Source organism: Cherax quadricarinatus, chromosome 48 (assembly GCF_038502225.1).
Source record: "Cherax quadricarinatus isolate ZL_2023a chromosome 48, ASM3850222v1, whole genome shotgun sequence".
In the NCBI taxonomy this organism is placed as follows: Eukaryota; Metazoa; Arthropoda; class Malacostraca; order Decapoda; family Parastacidae; genus Cherax; species Cherax quadricarinatus.
Window position 1 is genome coordinate 8,318,134 of NC_091339.1, and position 14,936 is coordinate 8,333,069.

Here is a 14,936-nt window from a genome sequence, read left to right on the forward strand (position 1 = left end):
ATAATGTTATGCATAGCAGGTGTTTACCATCGTCACTCAATAATAATAATAATAATATTTTGTTTCTTACAACATCTGCCGTTTCCCACCAAGGCAGGTTGACCCGGAAAAGAAGATACACTTTCATCATCATTTACTCCATCACTATTTTGCCATAGGCGTGCCGACACTACTGTTAAAAAGCTGCAACATGTCTCCCCCCTCCTTCAGAACGCAGGCACTGTACTTCCCACCTCCAGGACACAAGTCCGGCTAACCGGTTTTCCTGAATCCTTTTATAAATGCTACTTTGCTCATATTCCAACAGCATGTCAAGTCATGAAAACCATTTGCCTCAACTCGCTCCTATCTACCACGTTCACGCACGCTTGCTGGAAGTCAAAGTCCCTTGCCCACAAAAACCTCATTTTTCCCCTTCCTCCAACCTTTCCTAGGCCGACCGCTGCCACGTCAGATTTATATGCCTTCGAAGTCCTTTTATTTTGTTCCATCGTCTCTACATGTCCAAACCACCTAAACAACCCCTCCTCAGCCCTCTGGATAATATTTTTAATAACCATGTACCTCCTAATCTCTGAGCTATGGATTCTCTGCATGATATTCACACCACACATTGCCCTCAGACATGACATCTCCACTGCCTCCAGCCTTCTCCTTGTTGCAACATTCACCACCCATGCTTCACACCCATATAAGAGTGTTGGTACCACTTTATTCTGATATATTCCTCTCTTTGCTTCCATGGATAATGTTCTTTGTCTCCACAGACTCCTCACTGCACCACTCACATTTTTTTCCCTCGTCAATTCTATGATTCGCCTCGTCTTTCTTTATTTATATTATAATAGCAGTTTTATTTTAATGCGATTTATAGAAGCTTATAGATAAATGGGTCATCTCTGATTGCCATAATTTGATTGGTCGCTGCAGTGTTATCACACAGTGGACTTTATTAATTTTAAACCCCAAAATGATTTTTTTTCAAAACAGGTGTGATGTAGTCCAGCTGGGCTTGTGAGGTCTCTGGGGAGACCTAATTTAACCAATTATATGGTCACACCTTGCCTTGGCAAACGTCTGTAGCCACGCCCACGTCTGAGGTCTTTTTGTTCTTGACGGCGTCAGACCTAGGCGTCAGGTCGTACACGTGGTTGTGGAGGGTGCTTGGACCACCATAAAAGCCCAAGGAAGAGCTGAGTAGGGAGATTCAAGCGGAGCTGCTGCTGGGGTGCAGAGCTCCTGAGCAGAGATTGGAGCGGAGCTGCTGCTGGGGTGCAGAGCTCCTGATCGAGAGATTCGAGCGGAGCTGCTGCTGGGGCCCCCTTTATTTATTCCTATTTCTTATATTTTATTATGTTTATATATGAGTGAAGAGTGGGCGAGGCACATGTTAGTGAGTAGTGTCGAGTTGATGAGAGTGTCGTGGTGGTCACCACTGACCTGTCATTACCTACGCCGCGCGTCACTCGACTCACCTCTCCTAGCCAATCCCCTACCTACTCCCTGCCTACTGACTCCCTTACTCCCATAAACCCCAAGTAATCATTCAAATCATTACCCCCCTACATGACATGGTGTCTAAGCGGTGGTGGTTCTTCTTATTTTTATAGTAGGAACCAGTCCCATGTGCCTTATTTTTGACTGCTCGGTTACACTTCTTACGCTACCATTTGCTACCACTTTTTTTTTTTCTTGTGTGTGTAAAGTTAAAGTAAATATCAGTGTGATATTATAATCCTAGTGACCTTAACTGACCTTGTTTTTTTTGAAGGTGGGTCTGAGTAATTGTGTGGTTGTATTATTATATTTGGTGGAGTTGGTTGTTGGTTTGAGATAAATGGTGGATAATATCAGTATTTGGGTGAGACTTTTGGGGGAAGCAATTACTGGCTGAAATTGAATATTTACAGAGGAACGAGAAGTCACCCAGCCCACCTTGGAAGACTAGCCCACAACTGTCACCCATTGAAGAGATGCCTATGATTATTATCCACCTGATGTGCCCAGTCACTCAGTTGATGTGCCCCAGTGGATGCATTGCTGCCCTGGTCTGTCATCCAGTGTAGTGGGTGTCTGAGTCACCCAGTCTCTGTGACTATCACCCGCGGACCGCCAGTTACCCGCAGTTGCCAGGGATGGGTGACCGCACCTGCTGTTGATGACCTGAAGTGACCTCACCTCACCTTGAGCAACTGACCATAGCCTGCCACTGCTGATGTCGGCTGCTGTGATGCTGTTTGCTATGCTGTGGCTGTGCTGTGATGCTGTCTGCTATGCTGGGACTGTGCCGGGATGCTGAGATGTTGGGACCGTGCTGTGATGCAGTAGCCATGCTGTGATGCTGCGATGCTGCCTAGCTCAGGAGGAGATGGCGGTGATGCTGCACTGGTGTGTGAGGGATCCTGGCTGGTGTGCCAGGACAGGAGAATCTACTATGAAGGAGCTGCCATCCTCGGAGATGTGGAAGGACATGAGCCGCGGAGATGGACTCCAGCTGCTGGGACCAGCCTGCTATCAAGGGCGGTATGGAGGTGTATCCTGCCTTGCTGGTCGACCTGTACGATCGGTATGCGGGGATGCCCTGCCAGCGATGAGAGACAATTGAGTGTGAGATGTCCCCAGCCTACTTTGACTTGCCAGAAGTGTTAGTGTTACCTGTGTGAAATAAGGTGACCTTGAATACGGTCCAGTGATTATGGCCGCCTTGTTTTATGAGGCCAGTGAATCCTAGTAGTGGCATAGGATAATGGAGGGTCTTAGCTGCGATGCCTGCCCTGTCTCGATTTTCAGATGTTGTAGTGTGCATGTGAAGTGTGCCGAAAATGCGACCTTGGTGGTCGTGAAATGGTCCAGTTGCAGTTACTTGAAAGAATGCAACCCGTTGGAGCAGTTTTCCACGCCACAGAAGCCTAGAGAGGTTTGGCCCAATGCTTAACGTGCAAGGGTGACTAGCATTGGCTAGTGCATTTCTAGTAGAAGTAGGGAAGGCACTGGAGCCCGATATTGAGGTTTAAGGAGAAATGACGGGTAAGGAGGCTTTGCACCAGAGAGCAACTATTATGCTGGTCAACTGCGAGGTGTACTGATTACGCTGCCTTGTGGTAGATGAGAAGGTTGAGGGAAATATATGTAGTTGAATAATTTTGTATTATGTATAATTTTGTCTTTGTATTGTAATAGATTTAAGGGATTAGGATTAAAATAGTCTAATAACTAGGGCAAATTGTCCTAGTTCTCAGATATTTTAAATTGGGGGAGAAAGGGGGATGTGATGTAGTTCAGCTGGGCTTGTGAGGTCTCTGGGGAGACCTAATTTAACCAATTATATGGTCACACCTTGCCTTGGCAGACGTCTGTAGCCACGCCCACGTCTGAGGTCTTTTGTTCTTGACGGCGTCAGACCTAGGCGTCAGGCCGTACATGTGGTTGTGGAGGGTGCTTGGACCACCATAAAAGCCCAAGGAAGAGCATGATCAGGAGATTCGAGCGGAGCTGCTGCTGGGGTGCAGAGCTCCTGGGCAGAGACTTCGAGCGGAGCTGCTGCTGGGGTGCAGGGCTCGGGAGAAGGCTGCTGAAGTCTCTGGAGGAGACTGTTGGAGGCATTGGGCAGAGTACTGGCTTGGCGCAGTACTCGTGCTGTGTAGGTCTTGGGACTTGTGGCTTAGTTCCTGTAGTGAACTGTCCTCTGTACTATATTGTAAGTTATATTCATTTTCGTCAAGTTGATTGTGTTCCCTGTCTCACTGCTTATACATACCATCCCATTTATCTAAACCACAATAATGTTCTCCTGTTCCCAAATATATTATTGTACAAAGACTTAATAATAAACTGTGGTTGAGTAGTGTGGAGTGGTGGGTAGAGTAATGAGAGGTGAAGCTGTAGTCACCAGTGACCTCACGTTACCTACCAACCTCCACACTCATCCCTCCTAGCACATTAACTGCCTCCACACTCATCCCTCCTACTGCCTCGCCTGTCCCCTACCTACTGACTCCCCCCCGCTTACCCCCATATTCCCCTAATCATTACCCCCCCTACATGACACAGGGTATATTTATAAGAAGTGACTGTATATACAGAGAAAAAAATCAACAGTATTTTTCATTACATGGCTTCAAGAGATTTTAAAATATATCAAAGTTCATTTACATATTTAGCAACAACAGACTGAAGTTGAGTGCAGTGGAAGACATTCAGAATAACGGCAGTCACGAACAGCAAACCTAGTCAAACGAAGCTCTGGCAACTCTGTCTCACTTACGTTGAAGTCGAGACGTCCAACCAGTGGAGGTCTTTTGAAGCTAAGAGTCAGTCACTGTGCTTATCTGGTAGTCACACACGTAGGGAGCTAATGCACTGGTTCTTGACGTATCCAACCTTCCTCTTAAATTTATTACTTTACAGAGCTTGTGAAGTATGAAATGTCAGAACAGTACTACTAATATTGCCAAATTTCTTTGCATTTCAGCACGCAGACACAGATGTTATACAACCGTGGTGTATCCCTCTGCATGAAGGTGCCACTTCTTGAGGAATACCTGAGTTACTGTGCTATGTCTTGCAAATTTCATTCATGTATAATATTACGACATTTGGAAACAAACTTTAACTAACAGTTATAGTATTATTGGTTCTGTATCGTGGGATATATTTTTTTTATCTCACATGATGCTTCAGTAAAGCAAAATAGAATGATTTTGCTTATTTTTAAATAACCAAGCACTCTGCCTGTGAATAATGCTCAAATTGTGGTAACACTTTTGGTAACCAATGATAGATTGCCTCGTTGTCCAATGCATTGCTACAGCCGAGATTTCTCAATAGTTTTTCATCACCATGGAGACATGTTTCTCATCACGATAGAGACATGTTTCTTATCACGATGGAGACATGTTTCTCATAAACTGATCAACAGCAACGTAAGAAAACTCTAATTAATGGACATAAATGGGAAGAAATGTGCATGGGGAAACGCAATTTTTTAACACTGTCAGTTCAGTGGGAAACATTGATTCAGGGGCTTCTGGTTCTACCAGAAGTGTTTGTTGACTCTTCCTTTAATTCAACATTAATTTCCACTTCATCATGTGCACTAAAGGTATCACTGTCTGCTGCAATATCTCCTACCGCTGAAACAGTCTCATCATCATGATGAATTCCAATGGTATTAATTTATTCAGTGTTCAGAATTCTCAGCAAAACATTTTTTGGTGATCGAACCACTCCGTAATTTTCCGAAAGTTCCAGTTTACCTTCCTAAAGGCCATCAGGCTCTATGGCACTTGTAGTCAAATACAACCAAGTCAGCAAGTGATAGACAGTCCAGTTATGTATATGACTTTCACCATAATGAGGTTACCTTAACGATGTGAAAAAGTTATCATGGAAGACAGCTTATTATCGCTCTTGAACCACATTCGTTTAAATATTTCTCTTAAGTAATCAGCAATACGTATTTTAATTTACATCATCGTCGTCAAACACAACTACATATCGGCATAGGTTTTAGCCTCAGTTCAGATGTTAAATGAGGATACTGAGATATTCATCACTAACCTAACTTACAACTCCATTACTACACTGGCAACAATGATGTGAAAATATGTGATTTCAATTAAGTTTGGGATGACGACTTTAAATCTTAACTTAGATTTACTCCAACATGGAGAGTTTCTGTGAATAATTTCACCAAGACACAACCATCATGGAGAAGAGATACTAGGGACCCCTGAGGATAAGTTTAATGGTGAAATTACTGCTGGACCTTGGTCAGGGAGAGCCATAATGAACACTATATATATACACAGAACAACCATTGTGATAAAATGGTGAAATTCCAAGTGCTTTCGTGTCCTCGCATTATCTAGGAACTATGATAATGTGAGATGTCACGAAAGCACTTGGAATTTCACTATTTTTCCACAGTGGTTGTTCTGTATATTGTGATATCACATATTTACCGTGATCTTACTGCATATATATATATATATATATATATATATATATATATATATATATATATATATATATATATATATATATATATATATATGTCGTGCTGAATAGGCAGAACTTGCGATCTTGGCTTAAACAGCAGCGCTCATCTTGCCATATAAGAGAAGCGAAAATTTGTGTATGCAATATTTTCGCCAAAATCATTCTGAACCTAACGAAAAAAATATATTTCACTGTGTTTGTTTAGTATTAAATTATTGTAAACATATCTAAAATATATTTAGTTGGGTTAGGCTAAAATAAATTGTTCTTGTTATAATAAGGTTAGGCAAGTTTTCTAAGATTCTTTTGGAGCAAAATTAAATTTTTTTACATTAACATTAATGAAAAAAATATATCTTTAAACGTATAAGAGAAAAATTTAGAAAGGACTTAATTTTAAATGAGTTATTGCTAATTGACCAGTTTTACATATTCGGCACGACATATATATGTAGCTGAATGGTTCAGAGAACCGACACGTTGATAAATTAGACACATGTGCAACTCTTGGGTATCTTTATTGAGGAAACGTTTCGCCACACAGTGCCTTCATCAGTCCATACAAAGGAGAATCTTGAAGAACAGGAGGAGAATGAGGTAATCAGTCCCTCAACCTTGAGTCGATGTGATCAGCCCTTCAAAATTCTCCTTTGTATGGACTGAAGAAGCCACTGTGTGGCGAAACGTTTCCTCAATAAAGATACCCAAGAGTTGCACATGTGTCTTATTTATCATATATATATATATATATATATATATATATATATATATATTATATATTTTTTTCATCAAACCGGCCGTATCCCACCAAGGCAGGGTGGCCCAAAAAGAAAAACGAAAGTTTCTCTTTTTAAATTTAGTAATTTATACAGGAGAAGGGGTTACTAGCCTCTTGCTCCTGGCATTTTAGTCGCCTCTTACAACACGCATGGCTTACGGAGGAAGAATTCTGTTCCACTTCCCCATGGAGATAAGAGGAAATAAACAAGAACAAGAACTAGAAAGAAAATAGAAGAAAACCCAGAGGGGTGTGTATATATATGCTTGTACACGTATGTGTAGTGTGACCTAAGTGTAAGTAGAAGCAGCAAGACGTACCTGAAATCTTGCATGTTTATGAGACAGAAAAAAGACACTAGCAATCCTACCATCATGTAAAACAATTACAGGTTTCTGTTTTACACTCACTTGGCAGGACGGTAGTACCTCCCTGGGCGGTTGCTGTCTACGAACCTATTACCCATAATATATATCGGCAACGGGAACGTGACTCGACCCTAAGACCCTTCGTATTGCAGTAGCTCTGCGCCTTGCTGCCCCAATTCACACAGAATGTACGTGTATTTGCGGCGAAGCGCAAGCAGACCAATGCGGTCTACATGGTCTTAACTGTTCCAAAACCAAGGGCTGGCATGCAAGACACAATGAGGTCAACGACATCATTAAGAGAACCCTTGCTACAGCTGAATGCCCAGCCGAGAGGAAGCCCTGATCACTAGCAGCCAACAATACCCACAACCCAGCAAACTGCCCCGACGGGATCACCATCTATCCTTGGAAGAATGGCAAGCTCTTAGCATGGGACTATACCTGTGTGTCCCCACTGGCTGACACCTATATCCATCACAGTGTGGGGCGACAGGGAGGAGCTGCTGACCACAGGGAGGAGTACAAGATCAGCAAGTACACGGACATAAGGCAACAGTATCACTTTGTCCCAGTGGAATCAGAGACCTTGGGATCATGGGGAAAAAATGCCACACGTTTCCTTAAAGAATTGGGTTCCAGACTCATCGACACCACCATGGACCCCAGGACAGCCACTTTCATGTTCCAGCGCCTCAGCGTAGCCATCCAGAGGGGAAATGCTTGCTGCATACTTGGCTCGCGTCTGGCCTCAGAGGAGCTGGAGGAAATTCATGATCTTTGATACATTGTGCCATTGTATTCATGTTTATGTTTTTCTGTAAAGGTATTCTGTTTATTAATTAATGTTCACATAGAATATCAAATACAGGGGGAGGTAGGAGAAGAAAATATTCAAACAGCTCCGGAGAGAACCTTGAGTTTTCCCTGAGGTACGTTCATTCTATTCTCTGAGGATGAGGGTCCCCATTCCAGCCATAAAGTTTATTACGGTCAAACTGGTAAAAATCTCGAACTAAGATTAAAACAACATAAATATAGCATTAGAACTGGACAAGATTCCAATGCTCTATTTATTCAGGTAAGAGATTTTAACCATCCAATTGATTTTCAAAAAGTTGAGAAAGTAGTATCAAGCAAGTCCATGGTCGACAGGAAAATAATTGAATCTTGTTTCATAAAAAGCAGTTTTGACAATAATATGAATATTTCCTTTGGTTTATATAAATTAGATCCATTTATAATTAATAGAATTTGGGAAGAATTTAATAATACACTGGACAAATAATAATTTTTAAATTTTCTTGGGTAGAATAGTTTGTGGGCGAGTTGTGCAAAGGACCTATCCAAGTTGGGTCGGCGCGCGTCAGGTGTTTAACCGTTGTGGGATCTGATAGTGAGGTGCTGGCCAGACCCCTTATATAGCTTCCTTGGATGCTTTACTTTCATAGTTCCTTGATAATGTGAGTAGTCACGAAAGCGCTTGGAATTTCTCTATTCTTTCAGAGTGGTTGTTTTGCATATATATATATATATATATATATATATATATATATATATATATATATATATATATATATATATATATATATATATATATATATATATAGTATATATATATATATGTCGTGCCGAATATGTAAAACTGGTCAATTAGCAAGAGCTCATTTAAAATTAAGTCCTTTCTGAAATTTTCTCTTATACTTTTAAAGATATACTTTTTTCATTAATGTTGATGTAAAATTTTTTTATTTTGCACCAAAAGAATCTTAGAAAACTTACCTAACCTTATTATAACAAGAGCAATTTATTTTAGCTTAACACAACTAAATATATTTTAGATTTGTTTACAATAATATAATACTAAACAAACCCAGTGAAATATATTTTTTTTGTTAGGTTTAGAATGATTTTGGAGAAATTATTGCATACACAAATTTTCACTTGTCCTATATGGCAAGATGAGCGTTGCTATTTAAGCCAAGATCGCAAGTTCTGCCTATTCGGCACGACATATATATATATATATATATATATTATATATATATATATATGCAATAAGATCACAGTAAACAAGTGATTTTAAAATATGCAAAACAACCACTGTGAAAGAGTAGTGAAATTCCAAGCGCTTTCGTGACTACTTGTGGAGAAATTTTCTCCAGCAGGGGGGTATCAGCCCCCTTCAGCCCTTTCAGACCTGAGGGGCCACTCAGAAGGGGCGAGCATCTTGTTTACTGCTAGAGTGAGTAATTGATCACAGATGCTATGCCACGTAGTCAAATGACCTCTGCTCCTTGCAGCGGTGTTGCAACGTGTATTTTTATAAGAGACAGTACATCTCTTACTTAGCAGGACAATTAAGGAAAATCCTGCTCCCACTTTATTACCATAGTAAAGATATTGTACATTGTTGTCTATGATTAAGACAGCAAGAAACAAACATTCTGCTTTGCTTCATCGAGGAGGTGACAAGGATGCAAGGTACTAGGTCAGCGTTTTTTTTTTTTTGTGCTGGGGGCAGTGACTGCATGGAGCACTGTGGCGTCTGGCAGACTAACTTTGACTCTATTATGAGTGACACTGACGCTAGGATAACCAGCAAAGAACACTGATCTGTGCGTTAGTGTGAACGAAGTGTCTCTAACACAAACACTTAATAGAAGTGTGATCAGCTTCTATTGTGATACATTGTGAACAATAAAGACAAATCTTGTGGAACATAGTGTACCAGTGTGCGTTTCCTAGACAATGGAAGACGTGGACATCCAAGGACACTGCAGCTTCTATCAAGTCACCGATATCTGTCGAAGGTGTTGAGAACACCATAGCTCACGTTACAAAGAGCAAGGTATGTTACGAATTTCTTGTAGATCGGGGGATTGCGCAATTCTTGAGTCACAAGGAGTTTGTAATCAACCTATAATCGGCAGTAAGGTGTGGACTTTTGAGTCCAAACAAGTATTTCGTCAGCCATCATCGAATGAAATATGCTGACATAACACCCCCTAGGGGTAATTTATACTTACAAATTGTATCTCTTGACAGCCCACTGTTGTGATGGTTTCGACAGCTTCTAGACCTCGTCTGCAGGGGCGGCTGTGTAGACGATTTGCTGTCATTTATCAGCTAAGTGTTCATTATATATAGTTATAATAAACACGGCAGGTAAGGCCAAAAATCTCAACAGAGTATTGGTCGTGCTCGAACCGGATAAAGACCACACTGTGGTCCAAATATGTTGTACTACAGTGTACAAATAACCTATGAGCCAAGGTCCTTCGAAAAAAGCTGTAAAACTAGTGTTTTACAATATAAATCAGTATAAATGAGTCCCTCCAGACTCAATCACAGAGAATGGGCAGCCAAAAGAAAACGGGCGCTCACCCAGCGTTCACCCAACGAAAACGGGAGCTGGGTGACTCGCCCAACAAGAAGACGGGGGATGGTATCCTGCACCCTCCATCAACTGCTCCAATCTTGAAATCGCTGATTAAGACAACACCCAAGTGATGTTGTTTGAGTGTATATATATACACATAGTGTTTATAATGTTTATAGACAGAAATTAAGAGACAAGATTGTGTTAAAGTTTGTTTCTTATAGATCTACCTGTTATATTAAAGGAACTTATATATAAAGTGTAAGCTTTCAAATATATATTAACAGTGAAATTTATATATGTGTAAGTAATATTCACGTGTGATTACAGTTATACAGTGACATTTATAGTGTATAGTGAATGAAGTGTATAACATCGTTATTTACGATTAATCATCATGGTCAGGCTGACACCGCAAACTCTAAGCCATAAACACCAGACACATGTACCCTGTACCCTTCATGGTCATTGACCCTGAGGTTAAGCTTAGTGGGTCAGTAGTGTCTGACTCGATTATTGCTGACTTAAGCATAACAAAAACTCAGCAGTTTATAGCAGTACAGTGTTTTATAAACACTCTAAGTGTGGTGCTAGAATTTTCAGTATACCATTAAAATGGCTTGTTTGAAAACTCAGTTTCAGTCTTTACAGACTAAGATTACACAATTAGAAAATCTAATTTCAGTCTGTCTAGGATTAACTCAAGATACAAACATAGATTTTGATGATCTTGAGGTCAAGTTTGAATTATTTACACAACGCATGGAAATAATTAATTCAGACTATACACATTATGAAAATAAATTTCTTGAATCAGATCCATCTGAGGATGAAATTAAAAATGTTTTGGATACTTTTAGTGATCAACAATTAAGGTGGACAGGAGTACAGGCTATCTGCCGTAAAACTCTGTCACAGAGACCTACTATAACTAGTGGGCAAACACCTGTTACACCTGTAACAACAAGTGTCCCATTACCAAGCTTATCTACATTGTCATTACCTATTTTCCAAGGTCATAATTATGAAGAATTCATTAGTGGTTTTCAATCCATAGTAAATTCACGAACTGACATAGATGAGATTGCTAAGTTCAATTACCTTAAATGTCTTGTGAAGGGAGAACCCTATGAACTGATTAAGTCATTTCCGGTGGTTAAAGGTAATTATCAAATAGCCTTACGTGTCTTAGCAGACAATTACTTTGATGCTGACAAGGCTAGAGTTAGACATGCAGTCTTAATATCAAGCTTGAAGCCACCCAAACATTGTTTTTCAGACTTACAGGCATTTAGAATCACATTAGACAATAGTCTCAGATCTCTAGATGCTAAATATGACCTAAGACAATGTGATTGGTTTATCAGTGGTATTGTACAAGATAAGTTGTCACCACAAACTATTGAACGATTAAATATTATGTTCAATAAACGCTATTTCACTTGTGAAGAAATTAGCAATGGTTTACAAACAATAGTTTCATGCATGCAAGCAACGAGACAAGATGAAAAATCCACAAATCCCGTGGATAATAAACCTTCAACTCAGTATAAAAAGAGTATACCTACTCCCACTAAACCACATAATGGGAAATCCCATATAGGCATTTATCAAGCTGTGAATACAACAGACAGTAAACAAACTGTCACACATAAACGTACTCCAAAATGTGTACTTTGTGATGGAACACATTGGGCACAGTATTGTAGTCAATACACATCAATAGAGGCACGTAAACAACGTGTTCATCAGCTGAAAAGATGCATCAAGTGTTTAGGTGAACACAAGGGATGTAAATGCTCACTGAAGAAGTGTTTTAAATGCAAGGGTATGCATCATACAGCATTATGCCCAAATACTTTTGCTGAACAGCAGCAGACTTCCACAGAATCAGGAAGTCAACAAGCAACAGCATTAAATGTGAGAGATAAGTTTAAGGCAACTGCTCTCCCGATAGCTCGAGTTGAGTTATCTAATAAATTACACAAAACCAATGTGCTAACACTATTTGATCAAGGCTCACAAAGGTCCTTCATAAGAAGATCAGTGTTGCAGAAACTGAATAAACAACCCTATGCCAAAATACAGTTAGATATAGCTGGTTTTTTCCACAATTCTGGTAAACAGACATATGACCTAGCCAGAATCACTGTTGGTCTAGGAAACAGGAAAAAGACAGTAGAAGCTGTGGTAGTAGATGATTTGCCTAAGTCTGTGCAGATCCAGGGATTAAAAGAAACAGTTGCAGCACTGAAAGCAGCTAAGGTCAAGTTAGCCTGTCCTGACATACAGACGGACACAATTAGTCCAATTGATTTAATCATTGGAAGTGATTATTATCACTGTTTTGTGCAAAATATAGTAAGTAAACATGATGTTCACTTGCTGAAAACAGCAGGAGGCCACATGATATGTGGTCCCATTCCCTCTCAAAGTGGGAAAGAAGCTGATATTGATTCAGTGGAAAATGTACTAGTTACGAGAATAACCGCTGATCATGTACCACAGCAAAAATTATCATTACTGGAAGAAATGAATGAACCAGTTGATAAGTTGTGGGATTTAGATGCGATAGGTATTGATGTAAATAAACCAAGCCCACAAGAGTCTCAGACTTATAACCAATATTTGGACACTGTCAAATATAAAGATGGACAGTATTGGGTTAGGTTACCATGGAAATTAAATCCACCACATCTGCCTAGCAATTATCGCATGGCTTTCGGACAGATGAAAGCACAAATACATGAGCTCAGGAAGAATCCAGAGCTACTGACTGTCTATGATAATATCATACAAGAACAGTTGGACAATAAATTCATTGAGGAAATAGTCGAAGATAAGTTGAAGACAAACGCTCATTATCTCCCGCACCATGGAGTCAGAAAAGATTCTGAAACCACTCCACTACGTGTTGTATATAATTGCAGCGCACGTGCAAATAAAGATGTAGCAAGTCTTAATGACTGTCTGATGACCGGACCCTCACTAACTGAGAAGCTTGGAGACGTGCTTATGAAATTTCGCACAAACCCATATGCCTACACGGCTGATATTTCCAAAGCTTTCTTAAGAGTAGGACTACAAGAAATAGATAGAGATTATACTCGATTCTTGTGGCCTGAAAATCCACATGATCCTCAAAGTCCTGTGAAAACTTATCGTTTCAAATCAGTATTATTTGGTGCAACATCCTCTCCATTCTTATTAGAAGCTACTCTAAATACACATTTGAAGAAATCTGAAAGTCCCTTCAAAGAAGTCTTAAAGAAAAGTTTCTATGTGGACAATCTTCAAGGTACTGTGAATAAAGAGGAGGATTTGAAATCCTTATACAGAGAAGCTAACAAGGAGATGAAAGAAGCAAATATGCCTCTAAGGATGTGGAATACAAATTCAAAGCAATTAAGGGAACTTATCAAAGAAGATTTCCCTGAAACTGAAATTCCTGATTGCAACAATATGCTGGGACTTAATTGGAACACACAGGAAGATACTTTGAGTCTCAAAAAGATAAACAATAAATCATGCAGTCCACTCACTAAACGTAGTTTACTGTCAGAGGTATCACAATGTTTTGATCCTCTAGGACTCGTCTCACCAATTACCATAAAGGGTAAAATGCTTATGCAAGATGCATGGAAACTCAAAATTGGATGGGATGAGAACTTGCCTCTAGAAATGAGTCAAGCATGGGATGAAATATCCAAGGAGTTTAAACAACTTCATCAAATTAAATTTCCCAGACAAATAGGTCAAGAGGGAAACAAGTACACATTACATGTGTTCTGTGATGCGTCAACCAGAGGTTATGGCGCTGTAGCTTACATGAGTAATGCTGAAGGAAGTACACTAATTACTTCAAAGGCCAGGGTAGCACCCTTGAAGGTCAGAACAGTACCACAATTGGAACTGACAACACTCTATGTAGGTACAAAATTAGCTGTCTATCTCAACAAAGTACTTGATCGTCTCACTATTGAGAAAACCGTGATCTGGAGTGATAATGATGCAGTTCTCCAGTGGTTAAGAAATAATAAGAGTAAGTTGGTCTATGTACAGAACAGAGTAGCAGAAATAAAAGAGATGCAGAGAGATTATCTCTTTCTCCACGTCTCTACCCAAGAGAATCCAGCTGACATGTTGTCACGTGGTGTCCCACTCAAGAAATTTGTGGATAATAAATTATGGCTCCACGGACCGAACTGGCTCTCTGATGAAAATAACTGGCCTCAGCAAAAAGCTCACATTATGCCAGAAGAAACAGTCTGCTTGAACACAGCAGAAATAAGTTGTGTAAATACTGCAGACACAACAGAAATAGTCATTGATGGATCTAATTACTCATCTTTGGGTAAACTCTTAAGAGTTACAGCTCTTGTCTTTAAATTCATTAAAGGAATTAAAC

The 14,936-nt window shown here is 40.0% G+C and overlaps 1 protein-coding gene and 1 long non-coding RNA gene across 2 annotated transcripts in view; one reads left to right on the plus strand and one right to left on the minus strand.

The window, feature by feature from the left end:
- Nucleotides 1-14,936, minus strand: part of LOC138854067 (uncharacterized) — a 343,922-nt gene that overhangs the window by 164,748 nt on the left and 164,238 nt on the right. The gene's annotated exons all lie outside the window — the stretch shown is intronic.
- The window catches only part of LOC128696191 (UDP-glycosyltransferase UGT5), an 81,648-nt gene that overhangs the window by 28,306 nt on the left and 38,406 nt on the right, over nt 1-14,936 (plus strand). The gene's annotated exons all lie outside the window — the stretch shown is intronic.